The sequence below is a fragment of the Marmota marmota genome, unplaced genomic scaffold (assembly GCF_001458135.2).
Source record: "Marmota marmota marmota unplaced genomic scaffold, marMar, whole genome shotgun sequence".
Taxonomy (NCBI): domain Eukaryota; kingdom Metazoa; phylum Chordata; class Mammalia; order Rodentia; family Sciuridae; genus Marmota; species Marmota marmota.
Window position 1 is genome coordinate 6721585 of NW_026000283.1, and position 16830 is coordinate 6738414.

The 16830-nt window shown below is 36.7% G+C and overlaps 1 protein-coding gene across 3 annotated transcripts in view; it reads right to left on the reverse strand.

Moving 5' to 3' along the window:
* Positions 1–16830, reverse strand: part of LOC125614377 (cohesin subunit SA-2-like) — an 83096-nt gene that overhangs the window by 59254 nt on the left and 7012 nt on the right. The window lies entirely within an intron of this gene.

Consider the following 16830-nt stretch of genomic DNA (forward strand, 5'->3'; position numbering starts at 1 on the left):
GTGTGTATATATACACACACACACACACACACACACACACACACACTTTTTTGGTATTGGGGATTGAACCCAGGGGTGCTTTACCACTGAGCTACATCCCAGCCCTTTTTATTTTTCATTTTGAGACACAGTCTCACCAAGTTGCTGAAGGTTTTTACTAAGTTGATAAAGCTGGCCTCAAATTTGCGATCCTCCTGCCTCAGTCTCCTGAGTCCCTGGGATTACAGACATGTGTGCCACCACACCCAGCTATAATTTTTATTTTGAGACAGGGTCTCACTAAGTTGTAGAGGAAGCTAGCCTAATACTTGTCATCTTCCTGCCTTAGCCTCAGCCTTGGGAGTTGCCGATATTATATGTATGCTATCACACCCAGCTTAAACTTTTTTAAAAAAGAAATTTCTAGTACAAAAGAAACCTGGTTACTTTCACAACCAGAACTGAACCTATTTCTAAATATCTTAATCAGTATCCAAATAAATAGATCAAATCATTCACTCAATAAATATTTCTTGAGCATCTGCTATGTTATTTGGCACTGTTTGAGATACCAAGGTTACAGCACTGAATAGAAAAGTTACTGCTCCCATGGAGTTTAAGGTTTAGCAGAAGGGACTACAAAGAAACAAGAAAATACCAAACACTGGTAAACACTAACATAAAAATAAAATAAGATTATTTGTGTTGAAATGAAAACAGGAGTCTATTCACTAATATAAATATATAACAGGTATGATCATTTTTATAGCAAAGGTATAAAAAATAAATTTTTATTTTCCTAAATAAAAACCCTAATCTATAAAGGGTGTTAAAAACGAACTACTGTATATTTCCATTTGCTGCTAACTTCTCTTTCTAGATCTGAATTTTTTTCTAATTTGATAGTATCTTTTTTAATCACTCTAAAGTTACCAAGTCCAGAATATTCTCAGATTATCATAAAGGCCACCTTTTTCAATATATTTTGCAATGCCTTGATACTAACAAATCCCCAAAACAGAAAGTCTATTGACTTCCTACCCAGAAGAAGTCTACATAGACTACTACCATTTAACATAACCGTAAATATAATCACATAATTATTTTTTAAGAAAGATGTCAGTCTCTTTTACTTTATCCACCCTGCTTCAAGAGTAAAAATAATCATTACTATCAGAAAACAGACTAAATTAGTAATAAAAATTCCTTCTCATTATGGGTGTCATTGCTAACAAGATTACAGTGGGGGAGGGGGATCTGGCTGGGTGTGGTGGCACATGCTTGTAATCCCAGCAGTTTGGGAGGCTGAGGCAGGAGGATCACAAACTTAAGGCCAGACTCAGTTACTTGGCCCTAAGCAATTGTAGTAAGTAAGAACCTATCTCAAAATAAAGGGCTGGGGATGTGCTTAAGTACCCCTGGATTCAATTCCAGATACCAAAAAGAAAGGAAAAAAATTAGACTTGGGCACAGTCTAGCACTACTGGACTAGACAAGAGTACAGATAGATTAATTTGGGTTTCCTAAGCAACTACTGTTTGAAAACTGAAACGAACTTGGGAACCACAAATAAGGTGAAGACATTACAAAATAATACACAAACCCAATTTAAAACAATTAGATATATCTACTTAATACTAAAAAACACCAACTCCAGTAATTAACCAAAAAAACTATTATAATCATAATTAAAAGGCCCTCAAGTTAAACTTAAAAGTGTTGTCAGCCATATTCCAAATACCTTGCTGAAAAGCAAGGGGAAAGGGTTCATTCTAGCAGGTAATCAAAGAAATGTAAACTAAAGGAGTCTCAGATACCACTGGCAAAGACTCTTTAAAAATAACATTTTCAGGCCAGGCACTGTGGTGCACACCAATAATCCCAGCGACTCAGGAGGCTGAAGCAGGAGTTCAGCCTCAGTAACTTTGCAGGTTCTTGTCTCAAAATAAAAAAATAAAATAAAAAAGGGCTGCGGATATTACTCAGTGGTTAAACAACCTTGGGTTCAATCTCCCGTAAGTAAACAAATACATAATTAAATAACATTTCCAAATGCAGGGACACTGTGGTTACTACATATCATAGCAATCATGGCATTTGCAAAATGGGTACAACCCTATTAGAAAACAACATGGCTTCAGTTAGCAAGAGCTTTTAAAAATGTTCATGCTAATTTACAGCATTATCCCTATACTGGACATAATTAGATGGAAAAAAAACAAAGCTACTTCTAGATGCAAGGCTATCCAAAACATAAGAGTGGGAGAGAGGATGGGTCGCGGAATCCTAGAGCACTTGGCTAGCATGTACTAGTTCATTCTTCAACACTTCAAAATAAACAAAGGACAAAAAGACAAATATCCAAAAAGGAACATAATTAGGTAACTCATGATATGACAAAAAAGGGCAATCTGTACAGCCCTCACACAATATTCAAAAGTAAATTCAAAATGCATTAAATTTTAAATATTAAAAAAAAGCAGAAGAGATGTTCAGGTAGTAAACACAGGGGAGTGGAGTTCTACAGGGGATTACACTGGATTATGAAAAAGTAGTTGATGTTTAGTATTCTCTTTTCACCTTAACCTTATATAAACATATTTGTGGGCTGGCATTGTGGCTCAGTGGTAGCGCACTCGCCTAGCAAGCAGGAGGCCCTGGGTTTGATCCTCACCACCGCATAAAAACAAATAAAGGTATTGTGTCCAACTACAACTAAAAAAATAAATATTTTTAAAAAAACATTTGCAACCACATAAAATGTACACATAGCACTGCATACTTCCCCTTTTGTAGCACTTAACATACTTAATTGTAACTGCTTATGTAACATCTTTTTTCTCCTATAAGACTGTAAATTCCAGAAGGGTAGAAAGCATGCCCTTTTTGTCCAATGCTACATCCCCAGTGCTTAACACAGTGCCTACCACATATTAGGTACTCAAATATAGGTGGAGCAATTCCATTTTGGGGAATACACACCAAAGAATTGAAAAGTAGGGGCTAGAACAGATATTTGTTCACAAAATATTCATTAAAACATTATTCTCAATAGCCAAAAGACAGAAGTAACCCAAGCATCCATCAACTGACAAAATAAACAAAATGGAAAATACATACCATGAAATATTATTCAGTCTTAAAATGAAATTCTTATACATGTTACCAACATAGATGAACTGAGAAGAAATTATGCTAGGTAAAATAGTTAAACACAAAATGTCAAATATTATGATTCCACCATTGATGAGGTACCCAGGATTGTCAAATACAGAGGCAGAAAAGGAAAACAGTGGTTAACAGAGACTGGGGATTGGGGTTATGAGCAGAGAGTTATCAACAGGTACAGGTTTTTATTTGTTTTTTTTTTNTTTCTAGAAATGTAAATATGGATTATAATTGCATTATTAATATTCACATTGAGGAGCTATATGTTGTAAGAGTAGTCAGTTTCCCCCACTTGGCTTTGCATTAATGATGAAGTTTGTATCTGACAGGGTACCTACCATTCACAGAATCAGCTTGCTAACATGGCAGTTTGTAGTAGGCTTCCAAACATTCAATTTTTTGTTTCTTATAACAACCCTGGGAGGTAATTGGTGTTTTTTTCATTTACTGAATTTCAGAATGGTTAAATGACTTGCCCAAGATCACTCAGCTAATAAGTGGCAGAACTTACTTTGAATGTAATTCTGTCTGATTCCAGAACTTTTTAATACAGTGATACACTGCCTCCCAGTGGGATGATTTATAGATTTCATAGTGATGCCTTCTTTGGAGAAAGAAAATAAAAGGAGACAAGATTCCTAAATAGACAGGACAGAGGAAGAAGTTCTCAAAGAATTTAGAAAACTAGCAGATTGGTGGGCAAAAAGCTTATTTTCTTCTGAGAGCTGATGGAGGATAAACCATTCTCAGTCTGAAGTTGTGCAGGATACATTTTATTTTTAACAAATAGCTAGTGATACCTAAAAAAAGGTTGGGTGGAGGGGAGAAGATAGATTGTTATATTGTACTCTTTTTATTCTTGGTAAAGTGACATTTGAAATAATTTTAATGACTTAACTATTTTATAATAAACTTCGAAACAAAATGTTATCCAAAGCGTTGTTGGTTTATGTCTCAGCTTAAAGATTGTGTTTCTACTAGAAAGGAAGGACAACTATTGCATAGGAACAATCTGTTCAGGTAAACTGGTCTAAATCAAGCAACATGAGGATGTCAGTTTGTTTTCTCTTACATTCTCCTCCCCACCTCCCATGCTGGACCTTGCATATGCTAGTCAAGTGCTCTCATCCTCATCCACCCTCTAGCTTCTCTTTTGTGCTGCTTTTTCACTTCTTGTGTCTTTACACTTTCTGAAGTTCTCTATAGAAACTACAACTTTTTAAATTATTACTTGTTATTTGCAGGGGGATATTGGGGATTGAATTCAGAGGTATGTTACCATTGAGGTACATCCCCAGCCCTTATTTATTTATTTTTTTAATGAGGTAACTTTTTTTATAACTTTATTTTATTCGTTATGTTTTACGTGGTGCTGAGGATTGAACCCAGGGCCTCACATGTGCGAGGCAGGTACTCTACCACTGAGCTATATCCCCAGTACTTTTTGAGACAGGATCTTGCTAAATTTAAATTGCATAGGGCATTGCAAAATTGCTGAGAATGGCCTTGAACTTTGATCCTCCTGCCTCAGCTTCCACAGTCACTAGGATTATAGGCATGTGCCACTGTCCCGGATGTAAATTAAAACTATAAAATACCCATCTCTGTCATTATTTCTACCCATGGCAGCTTTTGTACAAAACTTGAAGAAAATTAAAGTTGTTGCCTATATACTTATTTCACATGGAAGTACATGAGAAGACTTTCCTTTTCAAAATAGACTCCAGCAAGTTCAATCATATAACAGCTACTTTGAAAAAGATATCAATTACAGCATTATGTTATCCTAATATTATTCACATATTTAAGTAGAATCAATTATTTGGTTATCCACACTAATGTAAAAGTTTTGCACAAAAACTGTTGAGGGCCACAGCCAAGTCAGGATGACACTTGGCATTCTGCCAGAAAGGAGTGGTTGAGAGATGAAGCCAGGGAGCCATTGAGATGATGATGGTTATGTTAAACTGTGTATTCAGTTGTATATGGACCCCTGCTGTCTGGCAATAGGGTGGCTCCCGGAATAGGGTGGTTCCTGCTGCCTCGAGCGACAGCTACTTTGGGACTCCTGCTACTTTGGAGTTCCCGTTGAGTGGGGTAGGCAGGGAACCGGGGGAGAGCTGAGAGAGTTCCCAGGGAGTGTGCATGGAGTGCTGGTGGAGTTCGGGCAATAAAGTTTCCTGTTTGAACATACAAGTGCTTTGTGGCGGCTTGGTGATTTGTGCCCAGCCAGACTGCTGCAAAAAATCACTTTTTAACATGCAGTAAACCAAATAACCCTAACCCTAACCCTCCCTTCCTATCTCTGGCCACTTCTCAGCTTAATCCTATTCTTGGTAACTTGGGACTCAGGGTGGAAAAACCCAACTCCCATGAGAAGTGACAAAGAAAACAATCTATATGTTTGTTGATTATATTAACTTGAATGGTAATTTTAACTTGACATAATTCAAACAGTTTTTATACTTTATACAATTTAGAAGTGTCTCCCAGATGGGAGAACATGCCATCTGGATTCTTTTCAAATTTGGANTTTTTTTTTTTTTTTTTTTTTTTTGCAGCAGGTACTGGGGATCAAAGCAAGGGAATCACATGCTGCACAAGTGCTCCTACCACTGAGCTACATTCCCAGTCCCTTTATTTTATTTTTGAGACAGGGTCACACTAAATTGTCCAGGCTGGCTTCGAACCCACACTCCTCCTACCTCAGCCTCTCAAGTAGCTGGGTTTAAAAGTATGCACCACCGTGCCTAGTTATACAGTTTTATTACAGAAAGATGAAAAGGCTCTGGGGATTGATGGTGGTAATGGCTGTATAAGAGCAGAATGTAGCCAGGTGGGGTGGTAGGTACCTATAATCTCAATGACTCAGGAGGCTGAGACAAAAGGAGAGCTAGTTAAAGGCCAGTCTCAGCAACTTAATGAGACCCTGTCTCCAACAATAGTAATAATAATAGTAATAGAGAACCCCTGGATTCAATGCCTAGTACCAGCCTTAGCAACTTAGCCAGACCCTGTCTCAAAGTAAAAAATAAAAGGGACTTGGGATTTAGCTTAGTGGTGAAGTGCCTGGGGTTCAATCCTAGGGGGACTGAAGTTTCAGTCTAAAAATAAAATGACTGGATGAATAAATAAATAAAATTACTAGAATGGTAAATTTTATGTATATTTTCCCAAATTTCTTGAAGTTTTCGGGATGAAAAAAGTAGAATTAAAAACGGTTTTTCATGTTGATAACAATAATTTCTCCTTACAATATCATGCCAAGAAGCAAATTAATTTGGAGGAGTTTACTGGGGTCTGAATCCAGTGAAACTTTACCACTGAGCTATATCCCCAGTACTTTTTGAGACAGGATCTTGCTAAATTTAAATTGCATAGGGCATTGCAAAATTGCTGAGAATGGCCTTGAACTTTGATCCTCCTGCCTCAGCTTCCACAGTCACTAGGATTATAGGCATGTGCCACTGTCCCGGATGTAAATTAAAACTATAAAATACCCATCTCTGTCATTATTTCTACCCATGGCAGCTTTTGTACAAAACTTGAAGAAAATTAAAGTTGTTGCCTATATACTTATTTCACATGGAAGTACATGAGAAGACTTTCCTTTTCAAAATAGACTCCAGCAAGTTCAATCATATAACAGCTACTTTGAAAAAGATATCAATTACAGCATTATGTTATCCTAATATTATTCACATATTTAAGTAGAATCAATTATTTGGTTATCCACACTAATGTAAAAGTTTTGCACAAAAACTGTTGAGGGCCACAGCCAAGTCAGGATGACACTTGGCATTCTGCCAGAAAGGAGTGGTTGAGAGATGAAGCCAGGGAGCCATTGAGATGATGATGGTTATGTTAAACTGTGTATTCAGTTGTATATGGACCCCTGCTGTCTGGCAATAGGGTGGCTCCCGGAATAGGGTGGTTCCTGCTGCCTCGAGCGACAGCTACTTTGGGACTCCTGCTACTTTGGAGTTCCCGTTGAGTGGGGTAGGCAGGGAACCGGGGGAGAGCTGAGAGAGTTCCCAGGGAGTGTGCATGGAGTGCTGGTGGAGTTCGGGCAATAAAGTTTCCTGTTTGAACATACAAGTGCTTTGTGGCGGCTTGGTGATTTGTGCCCAGCCAGACTGCTGCAAAAAATCACTTTTTAACATGCAGTAAACCAAATAACCCTAACCCTAACCCTCCCTTCCTATCTCTGGCCACTTCTCAGCTTAATCCTATTCTTGGTAACTTGGGACTCAGGGTGGAAAAACCCAACTCCCATGAGAAGTGACAAAGAAAACAATCTATATGTTTGTTGATTATATTAACTTGAATGGTAATTTTAACTTGACATAATTCAAACAGTTTTTATACTTTATACAATTTAGAAGTGTCTCCCAGATGGGAGAACATGCCATCTGGATTCTTTTCAAATTTGGAGATGATCAGGATGTATATGCTACATTATCCTAGACTTTTATCCATCCTACCTGACCACTCAATCAATGGTTCTACTTCTTTCCCCTGCCTAGTTAACAATAAGATTTACTCCCCTAACTCTCTGCTCTTCACATTCTCTACTCTTAAGACCAACTATTCTATGGATAGTGACCACCTACACACACACACACACACACACACACACACACATCTTAGGGTTGAAGTATCTAAAATCTAACATTTCAGCAGGCATAATAAAACAAAAAATAAAAAGGGCTTGGGATGTAGCTCACTGGTAAAGCACCCCTGGGTTCAATCCCCAGTATAAAAAATAAATAACTTTTACTTTTTATTTATTTAACACCTCTTTCTCTCCAAAAACAGCTACCATTTGGATGCAAACACAATATTATCACTACTGTGTTTCAACTACATACAAGATATGTCTCAAGAAGCAGAAACAAAGAAAAGGGTATGCCTTCCAAGACATTAGGAAAAAAGACTGTTATCAAAATATTAAAAACTAACTAAAACACAATTACTATAAGTTTTGAAAAATAATATTTCTTTAATATACACACATGTATGTACCCAGGAATGTATGTTATGTTGTGCTTATTATCTCCTACCAAGATATCCTCCTACTTAAAGCCAACTTTCTGCTTCACATCTAGTTCCATGCTGGGGATATCACAAACATACTATAAATGGTCACACGAGGAATCTTTAGGCAAAATGGGGGACTGAAAGTTAAGACAGAATGAAGAAACTTTCAGGCAGACCTGTACTAAGAGAAATAAAAGGCTCCACAAAACCTAGAAGCTGAGATGAGGGCATATCCTCCTCCTGGAACTTAAGGCAATTCATGAGAACAGACCTCAAAAAATATGAGAACTATCTCTTGACTTCCACCTCCAAACAGATCCAAGCACCTGCCATAGATCAATTAAAGATTAAATAAGTTTACTTCAGAAATATCTTACACATAAGTCTAGTGTTTCTCAGGATACTACATAAAGCATTCAATCGGGCTGGGGATGTGGCTCAAGCGGTAGCGCGCTTGCCTGGCATGCGCGCGGTGCTGGGTTCGATCCTCAGCACCACATACAAATAAAAATGTTGTGTCCTCCGAAAACTAAACAATAAATATTAAAAAATTCTCTCTCTCTCTCTCTCTCTCTTTAAAAAAAAAAAAACAGTTCCTTTGGTTCCCATTATGAGTACTGTTCATAAATGTGGTTTCTGATGGTACTAATTTAATTGCAAAGGTAAATAATATTTAAAAAAAAAAGCATTCAATCAATGAGTATTAAATAGCTACCAAGTCCCAAGCTCTGTTCTATGTGCTGGAATGAAGGCAACAAACAAAGCTGACAAATAAACTTGCCCTCACTGAGTTGACATTCTAGCATGAGAAAACAAGACAACCCATGTAAACATGTGTGATACTACTAGAGCTATGGAGAATAAAGAGGACATGGATAGCTTGGGAGGCTGAGGCAGGAGGATGGTTGAGTTCAAAGCCAGCCTCAGCAAAAGCAAAGCGCTAAGCAACTCAGTGAGACCCTGTCTCTAAATAAAATACAAAATAGGGCTGGGGATGTGGCTCAGTGGTCAAGTGCCTCTGAGCTCAATCCCTGGTACCAAAAAAAACTCTAAGAAAAATTATTGTTATCTCATCTCTATAATAACCTAAAGGCAGGTAAATTAAATCTAGTTTACAGTGGGGAATCTGAGAATCACAGATTTGCCCAACCCTTTGCTAATCCCTAAAATTATTTTAAGGATACACAAACATACTCCACAATTAAATAGAAGACTTAAAATACACCCGGAATAAGAAAATCATCCAAATTAATATCCACTTAGCAGCATTATGATAGTGAGGGACTAAGAACGTGGACTTGGTAGCCACAATGTCAGGGTTAACATCAAGGCTCTACCACTTCCTAGGTATATGTCCCTTGGCAAGTTTAAATTCCCTACATCTGTTTCCTTGCCAGTAAATAGACAATAATGACAATACCTAGCTCAGGGGTTGTTAGGAGAATTAAATTGGTTATATGTTTTTCTGTTTCAGTGCCTCTATATAGGATTATCTACTATAAGTAGTAATATTATAAAAGTAAAATAAGGAAACCACCATCAAAATGCTGTAATCCCAGCAGTTTGGGAGGCTGAAGCAGAAGGATTTCAAGTTCAAGGCCAGCCTCAGCAACTTAGCCAAACAGCTGAGTGAAGCCCTGCCTTAAAAAATAAAAAAGGGGACTGGGGTTGTGGCTCAGTGGTAGAGTACCTGCCTCGCACATGTGAGGCCCTGGGTTCAATCCTCAGCACCACGTAAAACATAACGAATAAAATAAAGTTATAAAAAAAGTTACCTCATTAAAAAAATAAATAAATAAGGGCTGGGGATGTACCTCAATGGTAACATACCTCTGAATTCAATCCCCAATATCCCCCTGCAAATAACAAGTAATAATTTAAAAAGTTGTAGTTTCTATAGAGAACTTCAGAAAGTGTAAAGACACAAGAAGTGAAAAAGCAGCACAAAAGAGAAGCTAGAGGGTGGATGAGGATGAGAGCACTTGACTAGCATATGCAAGGTCCAGCATGGGAGGTGGGGAGGAGAATGTAAGAGAAAACAAACTGACATCCTCATGTTGCTTGATTTAGACCAGTTTACCTGAACAGATTGTTCCTATGCAATAGTTGTCCTTCCTTTCTAGTAGAAACACAATCTTTAAGCTGAGACATAAACCAACAACGCTTTGGATAACATTTTGTTTCGAAGTTTATTATAAAATAGTTAAGTCATTAAAATTATTTCAAATGTCACTTTACCAAGAATAAAAAGAGTACAATATAACAATCTATCTTCTCCCCTCCACCCAACCTTTTTTTAGGTATCACTAGCTATTTGTTAAAAATAAAATGTATCCTGCACAACTTCAGACTGAGAATGGTTTATCCTCCATCAGCTCTCAGAAGAAAATAAGCTTTTTGCCCACCAATCTGCTAGTTTTCTAAATTCTTTGAGAACTTCTTCCTCTGTCCTGTCTATTTAGGAATCTTGTCTCCTTTTATTTTCTTTCTCCAAAGAAGGCATCACTATGAAATCTATAAATCATCCCACTGGGAGGCAGTGTATCACTGTATTAAAAAGTTCTGGAATCAGACAGAATTACATTCAAAGTAAGTTCTGCCACTTATTAGCTGAGTGATCTTGGGCAAGTCATTTAACCATTCTGAAATTCAGTAAATGAAAAAAACACCAATTACCTCCCAGGGTTGTTATAAGAAACAAAAAATTGAATGTTTGGAAGCCTACTACAAACTGCCATGTTAGCAAGCTGATTCTGTGAATGGTAGGTACCCTGTCAGATACAAACTTCATCATTAATGCAAAGCCAAGTGGGGGAAACTGACTACTCTTACAACATATAGCTCCTCAATGTGAATATTAATAATGCAATTATAATCCATATTTACATTTCTAGAAAACCTAAGGTTTTAATTCAATTACCATTTGAGAAGCTGTGCAATATAAATTGCATAATAAGACCAGAACTCAAAATCAAATAAAAACATGGTTCCTAGACTGAGAAAGTTAACAATCTATTTACAAGAGATAAATTTAGATACCCACTCATATTATATACTTAAACACTATTTATTTATACACAAAAAAATTACCTCAAATCAGGTTTTCTATTTTTCAGCACTCTTGAATATTGAATAACTGCTTCAGTTTAACTTCAAAGAATTAGGAAATAATCTCTATTATTATCCCTATTATAGGAACTTCCCTAATAAAATTCAATATTGTCCAAATGATTCCTTACCCAAATATGAATGCAACTATTGAATACTCCTTAATGAATAGCAGCACTTTATGCATTGATATTTAATCAAGACTCAAAAAAGTACATATACTCAGAACTGGAAAAATCCATTTGTCATTGACAAGTTTGCTTTCAAAAACATACCTTCATACTTCTGCTTCCTTGCCAGTCATGGCTACCACCACTTTCTTAATTTTCCTGCCAGGACTAAAGTCTAAGGAATGTCTTTTTTGGCCTGAATGAATGGTGGAAATAGGGAGAAACATATCCCAAAGGAAAAACATTATGGCTCTGCTAATATTTCCTACATTTTCTCTCCTTTATTGTTGAACGAAGTTCTTAAAGATTAATGTTCCTAAATATCTTTAATATTATTTCTTTAGACCACAAAAATGCTGTTTTTTTAGTAAGAGGATATTAAATTTGTTCTTTATAGTAATATTTTAGTCACCATAAAATTTGCAAATTAGGTAAAAGGCAGCAGATACACTGGTGAGTGGAAAAATTTTTTGCTTTTGAAAAGGCAAAAAGATTAGAAATCACACATCCCAATCCTGAAAATACTTCAAACACACCAAACTTCAATAACTGTGTGTGCCATATATAGAGAATCAATTTGTAAGTATTATATCCTACTACAAAAAAATTCAAGTTAGCAGGGCACAATGACACATGCCTGCAATCCCAGCAGCTCAGGAGACTGAGACAGGAGGATAGAGAGTTCAGGTAAGGCACTAAGCACCTCAGTGAGTTGAATAAAATACAAAATAGGGCTGGGGCTGGGGCTCAGTCAGTGGTTGAATGTCCCTGAGGTTCAATCCCTGATAGTAACACCCTACCAAATTCAAGTTAACATTACAACAAAGCAACCAAGGTCAAAAACTAAAATGTGAGCATGTATAAATTTAAATTCTCATTTAAAATTCACATTTAGTTGGGCACAGTGACGCACACTGGTAATCCCAGCAACTTAGGAGGATGAGGCAGGAAGATTGTAAATTCAAAGCCAGTCTCAGCAATTTAGTGAGGCCCTAAGCATCTTAGCAAGACCCTGTCTCAAAATAAAAAATAAAAAGGGCTGGGGATGTAGCTCAGTGGCAAAGCACTCCTGGGTTCAATCTCCAGTACCAAAATAAATAGATAGATAGATAGACAGACAGATAGATAAATCTGCACATTTAGAGCTTAAAGACACAAAAGAGTATCCCATATAACAAAGCCATTGGTGGTATTGTGTTGGCCAGGTTGGCTTCCAACTACTGTACTCAAGCAATCTCCTGCCTCAGCCTCCCAAGTACAGGACTGTGCCATCATGCCCAGCTAACAAAGTCATTGTTGATTGCCCGCTAGTTTTACACAGAACCATGATAAGGCCTCAACCTCTGAGATCATCATGGACTCCTTCAACTTAGTTTATTAACCACCAAAGGCTGAAGCTTTCCAAGCCTACATAAGAGTTCTCAATTGTCATTTTTCCCCTAAAGTTTTTCAGATCCATACTTATTTTTAAATAAATGTCACTAATTTCAAATTAAGGTCATTTATGACTAAACTGCATTGGTGGCAGACTTGGGGGTATAGTTCAGCAGTAGAGTAGCACATTAGGAGGCCCTGGGTTCTATCCCTAGTACCGCAAAAAAAAAAAAAAAAAACACGGAAAAACACTTTATATCATTGGTTATTGGTTTTAGTTTAATATTTTTTTAAATCTGGAGCAATTCCAGTATGTAATATTTTTAATAGGAACTTTTAATCCATTTGTGGTGATAAAGTCCAACTAACAATATTCCCTGAGGGCAGATTATATAATCTAGTATACCATTATATATCCCATCTCTAATATGCACTTGAAATACCAAATTATTTAACAATGTATGAACCTTTGAGAATCTGTTAAAATGCACAACTTACACATCATTTGAGTACTCATGAATTTCATCCCATCCATGAACTTCAGCTTGAAAACCAGCAATACAATTTAAAAACTGCATTAATTTCATATAATAAATCCCCCCAAAAATATTTTGTCCACCAGTCACTATGCAACCCATAAACTCTTTAACCTAATCAGAAACATAGTCCTCTTTTAAGCTGTTTCTTCTCTTCCTGATTTTAAGGAACTAAACAGGGGACTATCTAAAAGATTTTTTGAATTGTGCCAGGCATAGCAGCACACACCTGTAATCCCAGTTACTAGGGAGGCAGAAACTGGAGGATCAAGAGTTCAAGGCCAAGTGTGGCACATGCAGGCACACATACATACATACACACACACACACACACACACACGTGATTCCAGTGACTGGAGTGCCTGAGACAGGAGGATTGAGTTCAAAGCCAGCCTCAGCAAAAGTGATGCACTAAGCAACTCAGTGAGAACCTGTCTCTAAATAAAATACAAAACAGGGTTGGGGATGTGGCTCAGTGATCCAGTGCCAGTGATCCAGTTCAATTCCCAGTATCCAAAACAAAACAAAAGAGTTCAAGGCCAGCCTGTGCAACATGGTTAGACCCCACACACACATTAAAAAAATTTAATGGGTAATACCAGAGTCTCAGGAAGCTGAGGAAAGAGGATCATGAGTTCAAGTCCTGTCTAGGCAATTTAATGAGAATCTGTCTCAAAATTAATAAAATAAAAAGGGTTAGGGATATAGCTCAGTGGTAAAACACCCTTGGGGTTCAACTCCCAGTACCACAAATAAATAAATAAACCTACTTAATGATGTTTCAGCCATGTTGGTGAGACAGAATAACACCTACAAAACTGAACTAGCTCTAAGGGGAAAGAAGAAATTATTCCATAAATATTAAAACAGCCAAGTATGAAAAAAAAAACTGGAAATATTTTCAATCAGATCTCTATCACTCACCAGGGCTCAAGAAAAAAAAATCTTACTTTACAATACAGTAGGGTCCATCTTTGTGCCAAAATCATTTCTCCACTTTCAAATTCATCTTCAGTAAGTTTTTGAGAATGGGACTCCACAAATAAAGAAGACAAAAAATACAAAATACCTACAAAATTTTCCATAAATAAAAGTGGAGTTTACTTATGGGTTTGTTTGTTGTTTTTTGCTACTGGGGATTGAACATAGGGCCTTGAAAATGCAAAACACACACTCTACCACTGAGCCCAACCCCAAGAGAACTATCGATTTTATGAAATGACACATCAATCTCTACAAGGCATAAATCTCAAATTGTTATGGAATCAGTTTAACTTTAGGTAAGTCTCTAAACTGGACCTTCTTTCTTTTCTAATACCACTTCTCTCTAGTCACAAAATAATTTCTCATCTTTCAGCTGTCTTCTCAGGATGACCCATGAAATATACAATCAATCCACCATTTCCTAAGAAAATGGTAAAGGAAACCTAAATAATATATAAGGAAAATTCAGATGGAGTGCTTTGTTTTGTTTTACTCAGGGGGACCTGAAGAAGTTGCTTTTCAACACTTATCTATAATCACCCTAGTTTAATAGTCACTTGAAAAAAGCCAACTAGAAATTCTCCTGGATTTTAAAAAACACTATCTTATCTTTTACTACTGACCCTGTACCAATAAAAACTTCCCTCAAAGCATAAAAGTAAGCAAACTCTCAAAACACAACAATTAAAAGTAATTTAGGGCTGGGGATGTGGCTCAAGCGGTAGCGTGCTCGCCTGGCATGCATGCGGCCCGGGTTCGATCCTCAGCACCACATACAAACAAAGATGTTGTGTCCGCCGAAAACTAAAATAAATAAATAAATATTTTTAAAAAAAAAAAAAGTAATTTAAATCATTTTCAAGCCCATAGAAATCTGTTGGGATTTCAAATTCCTTCATACCACTTACTAATTGGGCAAGTTACTTGGCCTCCCTATGCTTCAGTTTCCTCTTCTGGAAAAAAAAGGGAGGGTATTAATTAGGGTCAATCATACATCCCAGTTTCTGTGGGACAGTCCTAGTTTATGCTATTATCCCAGCATGTCATCTGGTTAATGTCCCCTTTCACTTTCAAAAGTATCCTGGCTTATGGCCAGGGATGTAGCTCAATGGTAGAGCCCTGGACTCAATCCCCAGTACCACCAGGGGAAAAAAAGTGTACTGGCTTAAACAATGAATCATGCTTATCACATGGTCATCATACCTCAAGGGGTAATGAGGACTAAGTGAGTGAATACATTTAAAGTGTTTGTACCATGTCTGACATATAATAAGAGTCCAGTTAGTATTAGTTACTGTCAAAATTGATCACTGCCAATAAGTTTTAGAAAAGATTTTGAATTGCATAATGAGCAGAGCTCCCACAATAATCCTTTTTACAAATAAAATTATGTATTTAACTTCCCACTTCCAATTCTTTAAAACAAATAAGTATTGCTAACTGACTGAAATCAACACTAACCAACTTATCCCACAGAGATGGCAATATCATCAACTGCATTCACATTTTATCATGAATTTTAAGATATTATATTAAGGTTACTAACAAGAAAATTACTGTGAAAAGTAAAAGTATGCTTAGTGCCAATCCAAGTCCCTTAATATTTACGCAGCCATTCTCAACCATGTTTCCTCATGTTAACTACAGAACTCAGAAAATTATTTGAGTGGCTATTTCCTAAACCTAACTACTTTTCTAGATGTGAAGAAGAGTCCCAGAACAGTAGCATACACCTGTAATCCCAGGTACTCAGGACGCTGAGACAGGAGGATTACAAGTTCAAGGCCAGCCTCAGCAACTTAGTGAGACCTTGTCTCAAAATAAACAAATAAAATAAAGGGTCAGGGATGTAGCTCCGTGGTAGAGTGCCCTGGGATCAATCCCCAGTACCAAAACCAACAACAAACAAAATGCAGTAGAGAAACTAATACATTACATACAATATATGCCTTAGAATGTAATTGTAATTGTCTTGGTATACCCATTCTTGATATTCTTAGAATACAAAGAGGAAATATGGATAAAAATAAAGATTCAATACTGAAGAGTTTGGGTAGAAAATTGTTTATCTCCTAGAAAAATTATTTCCTACAGGATGAAACTTAAAAGGGAATACATTAACTGTATAAACTCCACTTGTGGCTATGAAGTGTGTATGTATGTATTAATAAATATATACATACATAAAAACTTTTTTTTTCAGTTTGACCTGGTCTCCACTAATTTGTTAGGTCAGAAATCCAACATGCACTCCTTCAAATAAGAAAAATTCTAACTAGAGTGTATGAAAAACAGGAAGAAAACTGAGACACTGATATTGATCACTAATAAATCTAATAACCTGGGCCCCTGATAGTATTTATCACCTGATACAAATAAAAACCAAAAAAAAAAGGGAAAAGATGAACTAAAATAGAAATAGCAAACAAAAGATATATAACAGAAGCAACAAGAACTTGGGGGGGGGGGGG